Source organism: Ambystoma mexicanum, chromosome 5p (genome assembly GCF_040938575.1).
Source record: "Ambystoma mexicanum isolate Mex_15411 chromosome 5p, UKY_AmexF1_1, whole genome shotgun sequence".
NCBI lineage: Eukaryota > Metazoa > Chordata > Amphibia > Caudata > Ambystomatidae > Ambystoma > Ambystoma mexicanum.
The window spans coordinates 88,360,933-88,379,991 of record NC_090930.1 but is presented as its reverse complement, the minus strand read 5'-3'; positions in this window follow the sequence as shown (position 1 = coordinate 88,379,991).

Sequence of the window (19,059 nt, the reverse complement as noted above, 5' to 3'; positions counted from 1 at the left end):
TCAGGGTGTGAGTCAGCCAAAGGGGGATGGAGGGGTGAGAAAGTGGCGGTGAAAGCCTCAACTGACACACGCTTCATGGGTTGGATAACCGAGAAGGTAGGTGGCAGTGTTGGAGTTTGCTTGGCCTGAGGGGTGGAGAGAATGAGCTGGGAGGAAAGTATAAATTGATCACTCAGGAGAGAGGAGTGGTGAGAGAGATAGACAGGGTAAGGTCTGTAGAGATCAGAACATCCAGAGTGTGCCCTGCAGAGTGAGTTGGGCCAGAGGGAATGATAGAGAGTGAGAGAGAGACGCAGAGGTCACAAAAGAGTCCAGAGGAAGAAAAGGAAGCATCCAGGTTGATGTTAAAGCCTCCAAGAAGGAGGAGTTGAGTGGTCGAGTCCAGGAGGGAAGAGGAGAGGTATGCCCACTCAGAGAAGAAGGAGGAGATCTGACCAGGTGTCCGATAGATCGTAGCCACAGTAAGGGAATGGCTAGAAGAGAGAGAGTGCCTGCAGACGAGACATTCGAAAGAGGAGTAGGCCTGTGTAGGAATGAGAGAGGCAGGAATCCACTCGGGGAAGATCAGGGCTACACCCCGCCTCGGGAACGGTTGGACCTGGGCACAGAGAGGATCTTGTTCTATACATGTTAAACCTGTTTACATATCTTTGACCCCTCACAAGAATATCACCCTAGAAGTAACTGACCCTAGTCATTTGACCAAATGACCAACCATGACTCCAAACTAAAAAAATAAACATTCTACTGAAACGATTGGACCCAAAATGCATCACAAATAAAATAGAATGTAGTAAGCGCTGATTCAGTTTCATTTGTTGGCATGCCTGGCAATGGTCCAAAGTGGCAAACTACTATTCAGGTCCTATTGTGGAAAAAGGTCAGTGGTGTTAAGAGTCTGTAGGTCAACACCTACCCTCTGCTTCTGGACCCTCACAATTTGCGACAACCATTCAGATTATTGGCTGAATCACACTACGTTGTTTTATCTTATACAATTTACCATTGAATAATTCCATTGGTAAAACAGGCACAATACACACCTTATGAAAGTTAGATACGTCCCCTCTCTTAATACAAGTATATAAACACAACTGTATAGCAAACCTAACTTACTGGTGAACATCTATGGATATTTTGCAGCCAAAACCTCACCCAAGCACAGTATTACTCACACACCAATAGTAAGGTCATATCCAGGTGGCAGCTCTAGCTTGAGTGCACCTTGCTTCTGCCACCTTTAAACTTGTTCCCCCTTTCCGTCACACATACATTATGCGCTTCTCTTCCTTTATATATGCCCTACCAGATCCCGCCGCTCTCATGGGCAACTAGCCGTAAGCAGTAGAATTGAAATCTGGCTAAAACAGTCATCATATGCACTTCTTGAACACCTGTGCATGCACATGTATTGATACTGTAAGGTGTATATATTGTGAGGTGAAAACAATCAATTAAAATGTCGAAGTCAGCCCCATTCACCTATAAAATATTATAAGACCTGCTTCCCTTTTTGCTATTGATTGACAAAATCACCTCTTTGTTTTCTGCTCCCTCCTACCTCTCTAACACCCTGACACCTGCCATGCTCAAAATTGCCATGTCCCATCTACACATCCGGGGAATAAGCCCCTTGATGCACACCTCCCGCACTCATGATTGAAGCCAGGAAATGTATTTACATCCATGTCAACCACACTTGTGGGCGATGCCAGTCTTTCTGCGAGTAATTGCACATTGCAGACTTTCAGATCTACTGATATGTTCTGAATCTCCTGCCCTTCCAATCTACTCTCTTTACAATGGAGCACTTTGGAAAATGTCTCTGATCCGAACCCTCTCATCCTCTTCCTGTAAAATGAGATCTTTCACTATCCAGAAGCTTTCCTGTGTCTTACTGTTGCTTGTCCTCCTCATTATCTAGAACTGATGCACTGATGCGCAATCCCTGTGAACGCGCAAGGGGCTACTAATGACCGTAAGAATCATCCGCAATCCCTGTGAACGTACAAGTGGCTACTAATGACCGTAAGGATCATCCGCCATCCCTGTGAACGTACAAGTGGCTACTAATGACTGTAAGAATCATCCGCAATCCCTGTGAACGTACAAGTGGCTACTAATGACCGTAAGAATCAATCGCCATCCCTGTGAACGTACAAGTGGCTACTAATGACTGTAAGAATCATCCGCCATCCCTGTGAACGTACAAGTGGCTACTAATGACTGTAAGAATCATCCGCAATCCCTGTGAACGTACAAGTGGCTACTAATGACCGTAAGAATCATCCGCCATCCCTGTGAACGTACAAGTGGCTACTAATGACTGTAAGAATCATCCGCAATCCCTGTGAACGTACAAGTGGCTACTAATGACCGTAAGAATCATCCGCCATCCCTGTGAACGTACAAGTGGCGACTAATGACTGTAAGAATCATCCGCAATCCCTGTGAACGCGCAAGTGGCTACTAATGGCCGTAAGAATCATCCGCCATCCCTGTGAACGCGCAAGTGGCTACTAATGGCCGTAAGAATCATCCGCCATCCCTGTGAACGCGCAAGTGGCTACTAATGGCCGTAAGAATCATCCGCCATCCCTGTGAACGCGCACGTTGCTACTAATGACCTTAAGACTGCCACAGCATAGTCCACACTCGCCATACCATACTGTGTCCTAGAATACAAACGATAGTGTTCGAAAACAATGTTTGTTTTCTATCCAAAACGCTTCACAAAGTTTTTGATGACGGCATCACAATGCCAGTTACCATCAATATGCCTGCGTGCGTCTTCTTTCCCACCTTCACCCTCAATACCTCCACCACCTCCCCTAGAAAACGGTAAAGGATTTGTAATCCTCTGTCCAGACAACTCTATGCATCGGTAAAACAAAACCTTTGTGAAGATAGTATATGATCAACGTTACCTGAAGGGCGCCTGGGCTCAATGGTTAGGTTCAGATGGCCCACCAGAGGCAGAAACCTCAATGAATTCACAGAAGACAAGGCTTCTCAAAATGCATTGCGCCACTGCAGCATTGCAGCACCTTCATTAGGGAAACAAACATGGCGGCGCATTGATGCATGTTGCATATGCACCTGCTCCAATAGATAGCACTGCAGCCCCACCTCCATACAACTATGGCATAATATGATGTGATATGATATGGCTTTTATAACGCGCCAATACACAAGTCTTTCAAATGGTGTTTGGAGGTGCAATTGTTGCGATTGGGGCGGTTATGGACTGGACTTCGAAACCCTTGGTGGCAAAGGTCAATCAGACATTCACATTATGTGAGTGGAGCACCCGCAAAATGGGGGCTCTGAGGTTTCCCCCAGTCTACAGGAATGCACAATGCACAGAAGGGTGCGTTCTGACAATTGTCTACATTGCTACAGTGTCAAACAATCAAGACTTGGGCAGTGGCTGCACTACGCGTGTTTGGGGAGAAAGACTTTTCAGTTAAATTGAAATTAAACGCTTTTTTTAAATAATCTCTCTGCACAATATCTCAGTAGTTTTACAGGTTGACTTTTCCATTCACAAATCACATAGCTCTCCAACAGTTGTTCTCTGAACCTCTATGACTCTTCAGCCTGTAGACCAATGCACCACCAATTGATTAATTCACCAAAACAAAATCAATGAACAGAGATAACATACAGTTGCAGACATGGAGTCAGACAATAGGTTGTACATATCTGGCAATATAGGTTAACATTCTATATGCTTAATGTAACCATAGACCACTAACGGGTGCATATCCCTTCATAGAGGTTTTACAAATAATATTCAATTGCCCCACAAAATCAAGGATTGATCTCCCAATCACTGAGAAGAGTGCCATGTGATGTGGTAAGTGGTGGCTGAACGCCTTTGAGATGGGTCCAGAAATACTCGCAGGTCATGCATCTGTCCCCTCTACCATCAGAAAATTAGGTTGCTTGTAAATGGTGTCGAGTCACCTGTGACTGGACATAGAAGAAATACTATGGGGGTAATTATGGGGGTAATAAGAAGTTTGACAGAGCCGTAAGAGTGCCTGTAATAAATCCTTTACTGGCACTTTTACTGCCTTGTCAAACTACAGGTTTGCCATTGGTGGAGGTAAATCAGGCCCCCATCGGCAAAAAAGAGCCAGAATTACTGCTACCCCTGCAATGGGGAACTACCGGCATTCCCGCCGCCATTAATATTCTAGTAATACTGGGATATCAGGCGGCAGGAATGCGAATTCTGTTCGCTGGTATCCCACCGGAATTTCCGGTGGGATACTGGCAAACTTGTAATGACCCAGTGAATAAGGTCGGTTAAAAAAAAATAAAATGCACACTGCAATGCAGAGGCATATCATCTGTGTTGACTTCAAATAACAAGACAATTAATCTACCAGAGGGGATCGATAACACATACCCAGTGACCGTCCACAGCCTTTTCTTTGTGGCCTCTTCAGAGCTGTGGGACATGTTTTTTCTTTTCTTTTTCTGTGAAACGGCACATGACTTGCTCTAGCCAGTATTCTTTCGATGTTTTGAACAGTTCAGGGTCCAGTCTGAATACATGAATCGGGGGCAAAGGATCAAACAATTGTTTTGATTAGTCTAACTTCACTGTTTCACCACAAATATTTCCCAATTCCCAGATTCAGTGGTCGGAAACCGAGGCTCCTAATCCCTTGAAAATGCTTCTCTTTGGAAGTTATCATTCCTCCTTACAGTTGTTCGAGTTTATCTAGCTATACAAAAAAAGGGATCCCACAGAACCCTAACCTCAAATGGCTTTTTTAGCTGTTGTTTTTTCTTTTAGGTTTCTGTAGAAAATTCAATTACAAAGAGTCTCGAGCCAACAGATGGCACGCGGACCCACAACTACTGTACACACCGCCTCTCTCAGAGAAAAACCAAAAATGAACTGATGGAGAAGGATGAAATTCAGCATGGAAAAGCTGATTCAACACACGAGGGGCGGGAATGTTGTAGGCCGCCAGCAGCTATCACATTCCGCCCAGCATACTTACTCTGTAGCAGTTACAGGATTAGATGATCTGAGACGGTTCTGGAAAAGAGAGCAGGCAGAGGGCTCTGGAGGCCGGTGTCGGATTCTAGCCTGGCCTTTAGAAGCCATCATTATTTTGCAGCAGCCGCCCGCCCACTGCCGAAATGGAGCCAGTTTGGAGGCACACAGTGGTATGCATGTAGTGTGGGCCAAGCGGAGACATGAGCGCTGCCAACTTCTGGGTTCCATTAAGTCGACCACGGTGGACGCCTGGGGAGCATGACCTATTTCTACTTATCCTATTGTCTTATGTATTAGACTTGGTAAAGTTTTCTAATCCACTAAAAGTATTTATATATATATATATTTACTGAAAAATCCTTAGTTAACGATCAGTTAAGGTGCAAAAATATTCTAACAAAACCCCCAAAATTCAACTGGCTTAACTCGACTCATTCTCGTTGATCTCCCTATAACACTACAACCCCCATAATGCCATTTTCTATGGCATTGTGAATCTCTTCTCATAAAAATGTCCTCTTGTGCTTTGCAACGGGAACGTGTGGCGTAAACCTGGTCATGACTTCCCACATCCACTGAATTTCAAGGGTGTTGTTGCATTAAATCTGGGCAACTTAACTGCACTTTAATTAAAGTTTTTTTGTAGTGCATTTCAAGGGTATCATTGTAGCATATTTGTTTTATTTCTTTTATGGGCCACTAACAATAGCCTTTGGCTGTGTCCACTGTCTATGTTCCCCAATGTTTCTTTTGCACCCACTACTGTACATGCCATTTGGCCCCACTAGCCTGGGCCTTTGTCACGGGCCAGTGAGCATGGTCTTTGACTGTATATTTTAAAACACTACCTGGTAACTAGCCATGGGCGTTTGCCATGGCCGTGTCCACTCTACATGTTCTCCCAATATGTTTCTTTTGGACTGACCATGCATGTCTAGTCAACTTAACTGCACTTTAAATAAGGATTTTACAGTGAATTTCAAGGGTTTTGTTATACAATCGTTTTTTTTTTATGGGCCACTAGCCATAGCCTTTCGCTGTGTACACTGTTTATGTTTCCCCTAATATGTTTCTTTTGCACCCACTATTATACATGACTTTTGGGGCCACTAGCCAGGGCCTTCGGCACAGGCCAGTGAGCATGGCCTTTGGCCGTACCCACTGTATATGAAACACTACCTGGTGACTAGTCATGGCCTTTGGTCAGACCTGGCAGGCGTGAAGGCACCCGCGAGCAGAACTCGTAGTTTGCCGGTCCGGTAACAACGATACCGGCAAGCTCATCAGTACAGTTGTTACCGGACCGCAAACTTGTAATGAGGCCCATTGTGTATACAAATTTGCATCCAACTCCATCCAGCAAGTCCAAGGTTATTAGTAATAGAATTGTGGTGGAAAAATGATGGCTGCTTTTTCAGTTCTGAAAATCCGTCAGCCTCTCTGCTGCAAACCACCATGGAAGATATCACTATAATTTTGGGAGAAGGGGACACCCGCTTCTCCGTCAACTATTTAAAAAAACTACTGGCTGCTATGAACACAGACCCCTCCCTCTGGAACTTAATCAACACTTCGTGCCCTAGTTGTTTCATACCTGTTCAAATTTCATCCAATGGTTTTCGCTGTGCGCTTGTTCAAAAAGTGCGACTTTTTCTTCTGTGGGAAAATGAATGGGAACTCGGGCGAAACTAAACTTCTTTATTTTTTAACTGCTCTTTCTCAACATTTACAGTCTGGAGTGTGGAAAGCGGGGTGCATAGGTACTATATTGTTTGCAATATTTCAGCCAAATCCGTCATATGCATCAAAAGAATTGTCAATTTCCAGGTTTCCCGTGATACTTGATACTTAACTGAACTATAGTGCAGTGACTGCCGCACTATATATTATTGGTGATGTATATATCGCGCCCATCACAGCTGCTTCATGGCATCCTGGGGGCAGTGAGGGAAGTGCAAGTAGTAAGTCACATATCATACAAGCACAATATGTTGAAGTGCTAGAGAAGGGCTAGGGTTCGGGAAGCCAATACACAGCTGGCAGTTGGTCATAGTAATACCAACTTTCCAAGTTGACTAAATGCAGACCTTTACATTCACTAGGTAAAGGGCTTAGTGCATTGTTTTTACAAAATAAAAGGACATCTTTCATTAAAGTCATTACTTTACATTCTTTTTCGTGAAGAGGTTTTGTGCAAAATTATTATTAGTCGACAGTATAGACATTCCTCAAAAGTCAACATATTACATTAAGGTGAGGTGTGTTAAATGTTAAATGTTAAAGGTATTTATATCACGTACCATCACCAACAGTCCAGAGGAGCTCTGGCGGATCTGTAAACAAGAAGGTGGGCGGGGTTGGGTTGGGTTAGTCAGGAGTAGAAGGAGCAGGACAGTGTGAGAGGTGGTGTGCGGTTGGCGGCTTCAGTTCAGTTATCACCATGCGCTGAGCTTTGGTGTAAGTATTGGACCAGGGTGAGACTTAGTGTGCCGTTTGCTGTTTATGTGTTGTTGGTTTGTTGTTGACGCTGTGTGGTAAAGTGTGTGCCGTTTTGTTGCGCAAGAGTTGGTTGTTTGATTTTATGGGTGAGTAAGGTATGCAGAGATTTGAAGGTAGGGTTAGTGGGTGAGAATCCTGGTTCTGGCACATCTTGTTTGATTTAATTTGTATTACTATGGGTGGGATTAGTTGCTACTGACCTTTCTTGACCGTCTGACTGTTGTGGGTGTTTGCGCAGCTCACTCCCTGCTGTATTCTAGTGAACTTTGTATAATGTGATTGGGTGTTTCTTTTTTCCTCCTTAGGTGTGTATGGTTAACAATGGTCTTTATGATAACAAGAAGTGTTCAGAAGGTTTATCAGTATCTTATCAGTTGCATGCTGTCTTGAGGAATTCTATTTTAGAAGGGTTTCTAATGTTGCAGTTGTTTTCCTGGATCTATTATTTAACCTACTGTGAATGACAGCAGAGACAAACAGTAGAGCTCAGATACAGAGGCAGGGGTTCTGTAGTGGGCCAGTACAGACAGTCTGAAATTGCAGTCAGGCAAGGGCTGCCCTAAGAACAGGTGACAAAGGAAGGATTTAAGTGAGCTGTAAAAGCTGTGTTTTTACATATGAAGAATGATGACAAATATTGTGATTTACATGTGCATTGAACTATGTGGAGAGCCATGTCTTTGACTTGACTGCAATATGTTTCAAATGAAAGTGACTATGCACAGCTTAGAACATTGAAATCCCTTTGAACAACCAAGTCTCTGCGGACCCCACCATTGCCCTGTGTTTGGCTGTCTGCAAGATCCAATCGATCCCTCGTTTTGTAAACCATTCTTCCTATCTCCTGTTGTTCTCCCATACTTAGCATTAAGGTGTTTTGAACACAGTTCCTGGCATCATAGGAATAAGGAGGTTCCACCCATGACCTAATACTGGCATGTGTGCAGGTTTATCTTAATGCATTCCCAGTCTTTTATCATAAAACATGATGTACCTCTTTGCCCATGTTGGGATTTACACAATTTTAATTCAAGTCTCACTGCATTTTCACTAGCATCCCAAGAATATACTTTGTTTGTGTCCAAACAAACAAACAAACAAACAAACAAACAAACAAACAAAATGAGCCTCACTACGAGTTTGGAGGTAGCCATGCCCTTAACAAGGGCATGGCTACCCCCAAACTCGGGTCCGAGTCCCGCAAAAGGGGACCTACTGGGCCATTCGCCCTTGGAGGGCCCCGTAATTCCCTTTTGCGGGAGCCAGACCCAGTACGTCCGCATTCCCATTTGAGCCCCCCTAGGGCTCAATGGAAATGGGGAGGATGGTAGCAGCCGTACCGTTCATAACGGTACCGTTGCTACTATCCTTGTTTGCTCACGGATGCTGCTCTGCAAGCCTGGTCTGACCAGGCATGCAGAGCGGCCCCCACGAGCAAACTCGTAATGTTGAGGCATGGCAACAACGGCGCCGGTAGCACTGTTGTTGCCTTAACACAACATTTGTAATGAGGCCCAATGTATAGTTATTGGATTGTCAATATAGTTCCGGTTGGGACTTGGCACACCCTTCCTGAAATCCCATTGCACCTGTCCTTGGTATGTTCCTGTGCAGTAGAAGCTGGAGTGTATCAAGTGATGGACGGGATTACCACAATAACTGATTTTGGGCCCAAATAACCAGACAGAATTAAACAATATGGCAAAGTACTACTTTATTATCACTTCGATAAAGTAGGAAAATCTGGCAAGCATAACAAGTTGCATCTTACACACTCTCAGATATGTTTTGGTTACACAAAGGCTTTATACCTCAATAAACATCAGCTATGATGTCCTCCTACATGGCAAATAGTAAAAACGTATTTGGGTGGAGGGATTGGTTAAGAGAATATATACCTATAGCTTATTTAGGTGTTAGTAACATCATTGGCTACACCTTATCTAATAATCAAGCCTAGAACAAAATCCAACTTCGTATAATACAGATTATAGTGGAATAACAGCAGCAGATTAGCCTCTGCAATGATGTATAGTCCATCATCTCATAGGCCATCCTAATTGGTTGGTACCCTCTTCCAACCTTGGACATTCGGCTCATTAGCTTTCAGCATCCTTAATTGTCTAAAGTTTGGCACTCGCAAGTGTTTACTCCTTTGCCTAATCTAAGAGAAATATGTCTTACGTACATGGCTTATCCTCTTCAACTCCTTTTGTGCTTTGCAGTTATTTCTCGCTGTGGCATCCTTGAAGTTTAGCCAAACAAATAGTCTTTGTTCTTGCATGAATCTGTATTCCAGTGCTTGTCAACTCTTCAGCCTTGGTCTCACATCACATGTTTTTTCGCTTACTCTTATACAAAACTGATGTTGATCTTCTCATCATGGCTCCTTTATCCATGTTATATTTTCCAAGACATTCCAGACAACAAGTGTCTGATAAGTGTAGAAGAGTGGACTGTAGGGTTACAGATGCAGACCACAAGTGCAGGGGGTGCCAAGAGGCAGTGCAGGTGTGCAGCTGGGCAGGCAGGGACCTGGGCCTGAATTCAGAGGGGGCCAGGTGCCCAGTACATGGTTCAGACAGGAGTTCAGCAGGGGAGATTAAGAGAGAAGGCACAAGTTATGAGGAAGTTCTTGAGGTGCTTCCGGAACTAGAGATGGTTCTGCTCAAGTTTTAGAGAGGCAGGGAAGCTGTTGCAGTGGGAGGCACTAGCCAAAGAAAGAGATCTTCCCCCAACTCGTTGCTTGGAGAATCAACTGACCCTCAAGGAGTTGGAGGTGGAAGAGTGGAGAGCTCGAGTAGGAAGATATTTTGGTAGAGAGTGTTGGAGGTATTGTGGTCCCAGGCCTCTTGATCTTGATTCTTGCTGCCACTGGGAGCCAATGAAGAGATTTCAGTGTTGGAGAGATACGATCATGGGCTTGATGCCAAGGACAAGTCTTCCAGTCCTGTTCTGTAAGAGTTGTAAAAGACGGAGAGTAGAGACAGGTAGACCTAGGAAGAGGCTGTTGCAGTAAGTCCAGGCTACAGAGAACCTGAGCTCTGAAGACAGTGAGCTTCTGGGGGAAAGTGAGGTCAAATGTCAAAATTGGCAATGAAATATAAACACAATCTAGATATGGTGTGCTACAAAGTGCTTAACTGTGTGAGTTTCGTAATGCATATGTGAGGAAGCGCACCTGTCATGGAAAACCCACTGTGAAGAGGACACAATAGTTACTAAACAAGCATGCACACTGATATACACACATAGGGAATTTACAAATCTACATGTAGTGGGCACTTTTCATACGTTATTTGTAGTGGGCTCTTTTCATACGTTATTTAAACTCTGCCGTAAGGGTTTTGCAAGGCAAATTCTGAATGGCTGGGAAAAACTGCAGGGTTGTAGGGCAAAGGAGAGGAAATGATTAACCAAGCATATGGTCAGCCAACAAGCCGGCCAGGATGTTTATGGCTTGGCAGTATTGCAGAAGGTAGATGTAATCTGTTAAGTGAATGGGAGCTTGTTATTTATTATTCAGGGGGATTCTGCCATTAGTTTTTGACCAGCAATTAACTTGGGGTGAAGGGACGCTCAAGGTAAGAGTGAGCGGTACTTCATGAATTGTGATTGTTTTCTCAGTATGTGACCAGAGCCAATGCATATTCAATTGTTAGTCATTTAGATTAGAACGTTCTAATGACACCAGCAAGTCGGGGTGGGTGAGATGGTTATCACCAGTTCGAAGGGATCCTGTTTATTCTTCCCCTCTTCAAATTGTTTAAAGTGCTCTTGCAAACCATGTGCTGAGACTTGTAAAAAAAATGATGTTTCTATGTGAATGTGATGATGTCAAGATCTACCATGGACGGATGCTAAAAGGGGGTGTGATGTCCACATGAGCTGAAGATGGAAGTTAAGATTATCGAGACCATGGAGAACAGAAGAATAGGATACATATTGGATTTCTTTTGTATAGGTCTGGACCAATCTCATATGGCGGGGTGGATTATAATTAAATATATGGGAGTATTTTAACTGTTACAAAAATGTAGACCAAAAAGAAACAGGTTAATCCCTCATCAAGCTGTGTACGGCTATTAACGTAGCCAAAGGAAACAATGTACCAAGACTGCTCAAATACGTATGGGTGGGTGATCTGCAAGCACGGCTCGCTGGAATATGACCCTACCCTGAGTCATCTATTGAACAGAAAAAAAGAAAATATGATCCATCAACCAAGGGTGTAGCGCTTTTTGGTTGATGGATAACTTTTCTTTTTTTTGTTACAAAAATATATATAATATGTAAACTTGTGTGGTTCGGAGAGACTCAGGTTAGTTTGACACTAAAGCATCATCTAGCTCCTCCCCGGACGATTGCTTGACGTACAGACATGCACTTGCTTCTTGAGTGGTGGGCCTTCTTTGGGTTAAGGTGAGTAGACGCCCATCTGCACATATACAAAAATAATACAATAGTTCACATGCTTGTCAGTAAAATCAACATACATGTCTTTGGGTGACTCAATTAATGTGTTTTTAGTCTGACGGACTGCTTATAATATAAACAAATGTAAAGTCATTTATTAGTTCTGGGTCACTCAGTGACCTACTTTAATCAGTGTCCTGAGCACATGACATGTATTTCCCTGGGTGCTTTGCTACTCTTTATCCAAGAGTGTCTTTGAGTGCCCAAACCTATCAATGTATACCAGTTGCCTGTGTATCAGTCTCTTTGTGTTTCTCCATCATATGTCACTCAGTAGCCTTGATAATTAGTGTCCTGAGCACATAGCATGTATCTCCCTGGGTGCTTTACTACTCTTTATCCAACAGTGCCTTTGAGTGCCCCAACGCTATCAGTGTATACCAGTGACCTGTGTATCAGTGTCTATGTGCTTCTGTATCTAGCAGTAGCTGTTAGTTTCCTTTGCCCATCAATGACTATTACTGCCATGTGCCCATCAGTGTCAGAAGTTCATTAGTGTTCTCTATCCAATATTGAGGTAATTTTACCTTAGGCGGCAAATACCCATTGCCCAATTTAAGGACTGAACGAAGGTGGTGCCATTATTGACAAGGTTGGACAACCGCCTAGGTAAATATCACCATTAGCACCCATGTAGCTCCCCGCCGGCAGGCGGAAGAGCCGGCCAGCATCAAAGGCCATTCTAAGGCCCTGTTTGCCCCTCTGCACTCAGTCACATCGGCCAGGTGGCAAGGGCAGGAGCCCCCACCATCCCCAGCCCAGGATCAGCTCATCTGAGCTGCTGCACCGTGCCACGAGGCACGAAGAGGATCGCCTCCCAGACAGGCCCCCTGCCACCACGAGCATCCACCCCTGTGCTGCCCACCCCTCGAAGAGCGCCAATCCACTGCCCTGCTGCCCACCCCTCACACAGAAGCGGCCCGGGTCGCGCTCCTGCAACCGTGCCGACATCAAGGAGAAACAAAATGTCGGGCGCGATGTGGCGCCAGAGCGAGGCTCAGCGTTGTGGTTGCTAAGCAACGGTGCTTAATAGCACCCATCATCCGCCGGCAGGCGGAAGAGCCGGCCAGCATCAAAGGCCATTCTAAGGCCCTGTTTGCCCCTGTTCACCGTGTTCGGTGCGTGGCGAGTTGTCTAGGATGACCACAAACGAACTTTGCCTCATCATGGACAAACATCGCTGTGAGTACCATTATGCCATTCTACGATGCATTACAGAGCATCCATATGCGCATTCAAATGTACGCAGCTCCTTAGCGTGACATTCGTATCTGTACTCCCGATTGACTCAGCGCAGGCGTAACTCCTAGCCGCTGCCCAGAAATGTTAGTGATTTGCTGCATTGAATTGCCACTAGTGTAAGGCACACCCCTGTGCCCTACACTGCTAGTAAACTGCTGCATTGTGCCTGTGCCCTACACTGCTAGTAAACTGCTGCATTGTGCCTGTGCCCTACACTGCTAGTAAACTGCTGCATTGTGCCTGTGCCCTACACTGCTAGTGAACCGCAGTATTGTGCCCAAAACTCTGTTACCGGATTGCCACACTGTGCCTTAACTGACTGCACCCACGGATGACTGCTACCCTGTGCTCACCCATCATGGCCAACATCACACCCCCACCATCCGCACTCATCCCCCCTACGCCTTTCCTCCCATCATTTTTCACCAAACCCACAGAACACAAACCCAACCAACTCTCAACACGCCCCAGAACCACGAACTCTAGAAATCAAAAATTAGGCCTCTGCTCCAGACACTCACAGCAAACCCTTCCAAGCAGATTTGAAAACAAAGCTACACCTGAACACAAGAAACTGTCCACTCCCAAGAAAGTAGCCAAAAGGCCCAATACCACTCCCACATCCTGCCCAGACTTACAGTGTGCATTAATTAATGCCAGATCCCTCCCCGCCCACGCCACCGAAATCCATGACCTTCTCACCAACCTTGACCTCGACATTCTCGCCATCACCGAAACCTGGCTACACATCGCCGCCGGCCCAGCCATCTCACTAGTCATCCCACCTGGATACTCCATCCTCAGACAGGACAGAACATTATCCACAGGTGGAGGAGTGGCACTCATAGTCAAAGACCACCTTGAATTAAGACAAACTCCCTCCAAACTAGGGGACAACATTGACTCTCTATCAGCCAAGATCGCACGATCTCCCAACACCACTATCACTCTTAATCTAGTATATCGCCCACCAGGCCCGTTACTGGACTTCCAGGACAACCTCACACACCTGCTAGGTGTAAACCTTAAAACCACCACCAAAACCATTCTCCTAGGAGACCTTAACCTGGGGCTCCACGACCAGAAAGATAAACCATCCACCAAGCTAGCACAAGCTCTCCAAGAAATGGGCTTTGTACAAAAAGTTCCCCATCCTACCCACAGTAAAGGGCGCACTCTTGACTGGGTAGCTGACCACAACTGCGGCATTGACATCAGCTCCACCACGCCTACCCCTTGGTCCGACCACTTTCTCATTCACTTCTTCATCCCCCTACCTGACAACTCGGAAAGAAAACTTACGCCCGCTCCCCCAGCCATGGCCAGGAGCGCCAAGAACCTCACCAAAGAAAGCATCTCACCCTATCTAGTCCCTCTCACGAACAACCTCCCTGCCTCATCTGACCCAGCTGCACTGGCAGATATCTTCAAAACTACCATTAGCACTGCCATAGACATCATCGCCCCCCTACAAAAGAAAAAAATCCAAAAACTCCAAACACTCCAATACCTGGTTCTCAGCAGAACTAAAAGAACTACGAACCAAAAAACGCAAAGCCCTAAACTTATGGCAAAACGCGCCCAATGCCTCCTCACTATCGTCCTACAAATCACTGGCCACCCAATACAAAAAAAGCATTATAGCAGCGAAATCTGCATCATATAATGATAGAATCTCCAACGCCACCTCAGAATCCAAAGAGCTCTTCGCTATCTTCAAGGAACTCTCCACACCGGCCACTAAGTCCCAAGAGATTGTCAAAGACCAAGCCTGGTGTAACACCATACAATCAGCCCTTCTAAAAAAAATCGAACTCCTCCAAGCTAAAATCTTAAACCATCACAAAAATCTCACTCAGGAAATCGTAGCTGCATCCCTAAAGGAAACAGTTAATGAGAACAAAAAGATAAGCCACATTACACCCTTTAAATTTAGAGAAGTCTCAGATAAAGAGGTAATCGATATCGTCAACAGAATCAAACCCTCCAATTGCAAAGGCGACGCCTGCCCCGCCAAACTAGTCAAAGACTGCGTTGAAACACTAGCACCATTCCTCAAATCCTTCATCAATGCTTCCTTCAACTCAAACTCAGTCCCTACCAGCCTAAAAGAAGCTTGGGTGCGCCCTCTTCTAAAGAAGCCCACTCTAGATCCAGAAAACGCCAACAACTATAGACCCATCACAACAGTTCCCTTCCTGCTCAAGATCCTCGACAAAGTCGCCTACTCACAAATACAGCACTGCCTCGAAAAAAATCGCATCTTAGGCAAAAGGCAATCGGGCTTCCGCCCAGGGCATGGGACCGAATCGGCCATATTAGACCTTAAAATCCAACTTAACGACATCATGGACAAAGGCAAACCGGCTCTCCTCCTACTATTAGACCTATCTGCTGCCTTTGACCTGGTCAACCATGACATCCTAGGCACGCAACTCAAAAATGAAGCTCACTTCTCGCCTGAAGCCGTCTCCTGGGTCAAATCCTTCCTCGAGGGTCGACTTATGAAAGTCTTTTCTGATTCGGCAAACGCTACCCCAACTACTATCCATTGTGGCGTCCCACAGGGATCCTGCACTGCACCCACCTTATACAACATTTTCACCCTCCCACTGTTCAATGACCTTGACCATCGCCACATAGCTTACACCAACTATGCTGACGACACACAAGTCCTGCTCCCCCTTACTGGGGTATATGAACAAGACGCCGCAGCACTAACAAAAATATACACAGCCATTCAAACCTGGATGGCAGCCAATGGACTTTGCCTTAACGGGGACAAAACAGAGATCCTACTAGTTGGCACCAAAGAAACACTAAACAAACTCCCGCCTCTATACAAATCCTTTAACGTTGATAACTCCACCATCACAGTCTCCACTGCAGTAAAAACACTAGGAGTATATTGTTGTGTGATGACCTTCTGTGTGTGTGTGTTCGGTAAGGAAAGGAGATGTGTTGTGTAGTGACCTTCTGTGTGTGTGTATCTGGTAAGGAAAGGAGATGTGTTATGTAGTGGCTGTCTGTGTAATGCTGTCTTGCTGTGACCCTGTGATGTCACATGGAATGTTACTGTGTGGCTGGTGGAGTGTTTATCTGAAGGTTCCACACTGAGGCAGTTAGAGCTCCCCTGCCTGGGTGATGGGGCCAGTGCTGTATATAGTCCATACTCTCATGTATTTATCCTTCATGTAACTGTGTCTTTAAGTTCCTGTAATAAACCTAAGAAGTAACACAAGAAAGCCTGGAAGTTACTTCATAACAATGGCGACGAGGATGTCTTTCAAGAAGAACCTGTGTACATAATAAGAAGTTGAAGTCTGAAGGAGCCTGCTGCGGGGGGTGCAGGAGAGAGGAGGACAAAGTGGAGGTCAGCACTGCCCCCACAAACAAGTAAGAGACCCATCACCCAGGGTTAAAGTGGGGAGGAGCAAGGAAGTCCCACTACAGGCGCTCTATCATATAAGTGGAGCCCCATGTCCTGAAGGACCAGCCGCTCAGAAGCTGGAGGGAAGAGCTGGGTCCAGGGGCTGAGGAAGAGAGCCCATATAGGGGGATCAAGAGCGCATGTTGGAGACAAAGCTGGGTTCCAGGGGCTGGCTGAAAGGAGAAGCTGGGCCATCATGGGATGCCCTAGAAAGCTTAGTCTGTAGGGTGAAGAAGTTTTAATGAAGCCCCTATCAATCAGTATGGAGTAGAGCATACCACCTGCAAAAGAAAGCTGCTTATTTTCAAACAAGAAAATGAAGAATATAGCTAACCCGGCAGTCTGAGGCTTGTATGGGTGCCCCACAGAAGGGTGTCGTATTGTGGGAAAATGGTGATTACTCATACTAGGAGCGCCAGTGTGTGCAGGAAGTTTTAAAGTTACCTCCATTGTCTCAGCGATCTGAGTCGGCCGGCCATAGCGAATTCCAGGCAGGGTGACGGTTGGCTGGAGGAGATCCGTACTGCTTCGCAGCAGTGATGAGACTGGTGACGTCACCCGGGTTACAGGGGGAGCTGGTGATGAAAAGAACAATGAAGCCAAAGGTTCCGTATGTAACTGGCGAGCGTAGCTTAGGACAGCTACGTCAGGAATTCGCCAGCAGATGATACGCGGCAGCCAGAAGTGAGGAGCTTCTAGCGTAGAGGAAAGGACCCGTTTAGAAATGGACGGCGTGACGCCTCACGTGGCAGCGTTCAGGACGAATTGTAACCAATCTGTTTCCATGTGTGTGTGGAAGACGCGCACAAAATACGTGGCGGTTAATGGAGGCAATCAGCGTGTGTTCCGTGTGAGGGAGGACTTGCGGCATAAGGTGCGCGGCGTGGCGGCGGGTCTTGCTGTCGTCTGGAGTGGACTAGCAGCAGCTGGAAATATGTCGGATGATTTTACAGTACATGACAGACCAAGCCGCACTGCCTCACTCTACGGGACGTTGGGGAGCAACTAACGGGTGAACTAGGATAACAAGTCTACTGTATTGGAAGAGTGTCTCACCCAGCAATCTGATTTTCCAAGCAACAATTATAGGCTTGCAGATGCAGCGAGGAAAGCATGGCGAGTGATAATGTTGAAGCGCTGAAGATATGGAACTAGTTCTTAGTACCGTATTAAAAAAAAAAAAAAAAAAAAAAAGTATCCTTTGAACAGAATTCATTTTGAAGATAGTGAAATGTGGTTTAGCATCGAACCTGGATGAGTTGTACCTTTTACTTTTGGTAAATAACGTGCAGTATGGTGTTAGATAGAATTTACATTTGAAGGATTTGCAGGTTAAGGGTGTTCAACCATGGATTCCTAGGAAGTTTATGCTATTTTAACATGCAGTTTGAAGTGTGCCGTGTTAAAACCTAAGTGTGTAGTGATTGATGTGTGCTGGCAGTGCTAACGAAAGAATGAGCTAGCATAACATTTTGAGGATTTTCAGGCATGTTAGTCGCTCTATAGCAACATGGACTTTTAGGTTAATGTGGTCAATTTAAGGGTCACAATAGGACCATGGACTTGTAGGAAGACACAAGTCAGATTAGGGTCATAACCTGGCCATGGACTTTTAGGACGAAAAAGTTAAAACGTTTGTTGTTCTACAGTTTTAATTTGCATTTACATTATACTACAGTCATAACAATTCATTTAAAAGCTATGTAATGCAAAATGTTGTGTGCCTTGGTTAAGGTTGACTGTGTAATGGATGCACAAAGAAGGGCGTGAAGGTAATATGAGGCAGGTTGCCACGCAGAGGTAGCGCCTTTGGTGTGAGTGACGCTGTAGTTATAATGAGAGGTAGCGACTCTGTTGTATGTGACGCTCTGGTTAAAATGAGAGGTAGCGCCTCTGGTGTGTGTGACGCTATAGTTATAGTGAGAGGTAGCGCCTCTGTTGTGTCTGTGTCACGATTGGTATTAACATGAGGTAGCGCCTCTGGTCTGAGTGACATTGTAGTAGTACCTGGAGGTAGCGCCTCTGGTACATGGGTCACGAGTGAGAGAGGTAGCGCCTCTGGTGAGTGTGGCTCAAAAAGAGTATATGAGGGAGGTAGCGCCTCCGGGTAAATGTGACTAAACAAGTACTGAAGTGAGGTAGCACCCCTGTTGAGCTTGTCAACAGGGTGTTTGATGGAGGTAGCGCCTCCGGTTCGTATGCAAAGAATTGTCTTATATGCGAAGAATTGTATTGAAGAGAGGTAGCGCCTCTGGTGAGCATGGACCCTAGTGTACGCAAGGGAGGTAGCGCCTCCAGCATGTGGAACATGCTGATGTGCGAGAGGTAGCGCCTCTGCCATTTTGGGTTGGGGCTGGTAACATTGTAGATTAGTGTCGCGTTGGATGGTTAC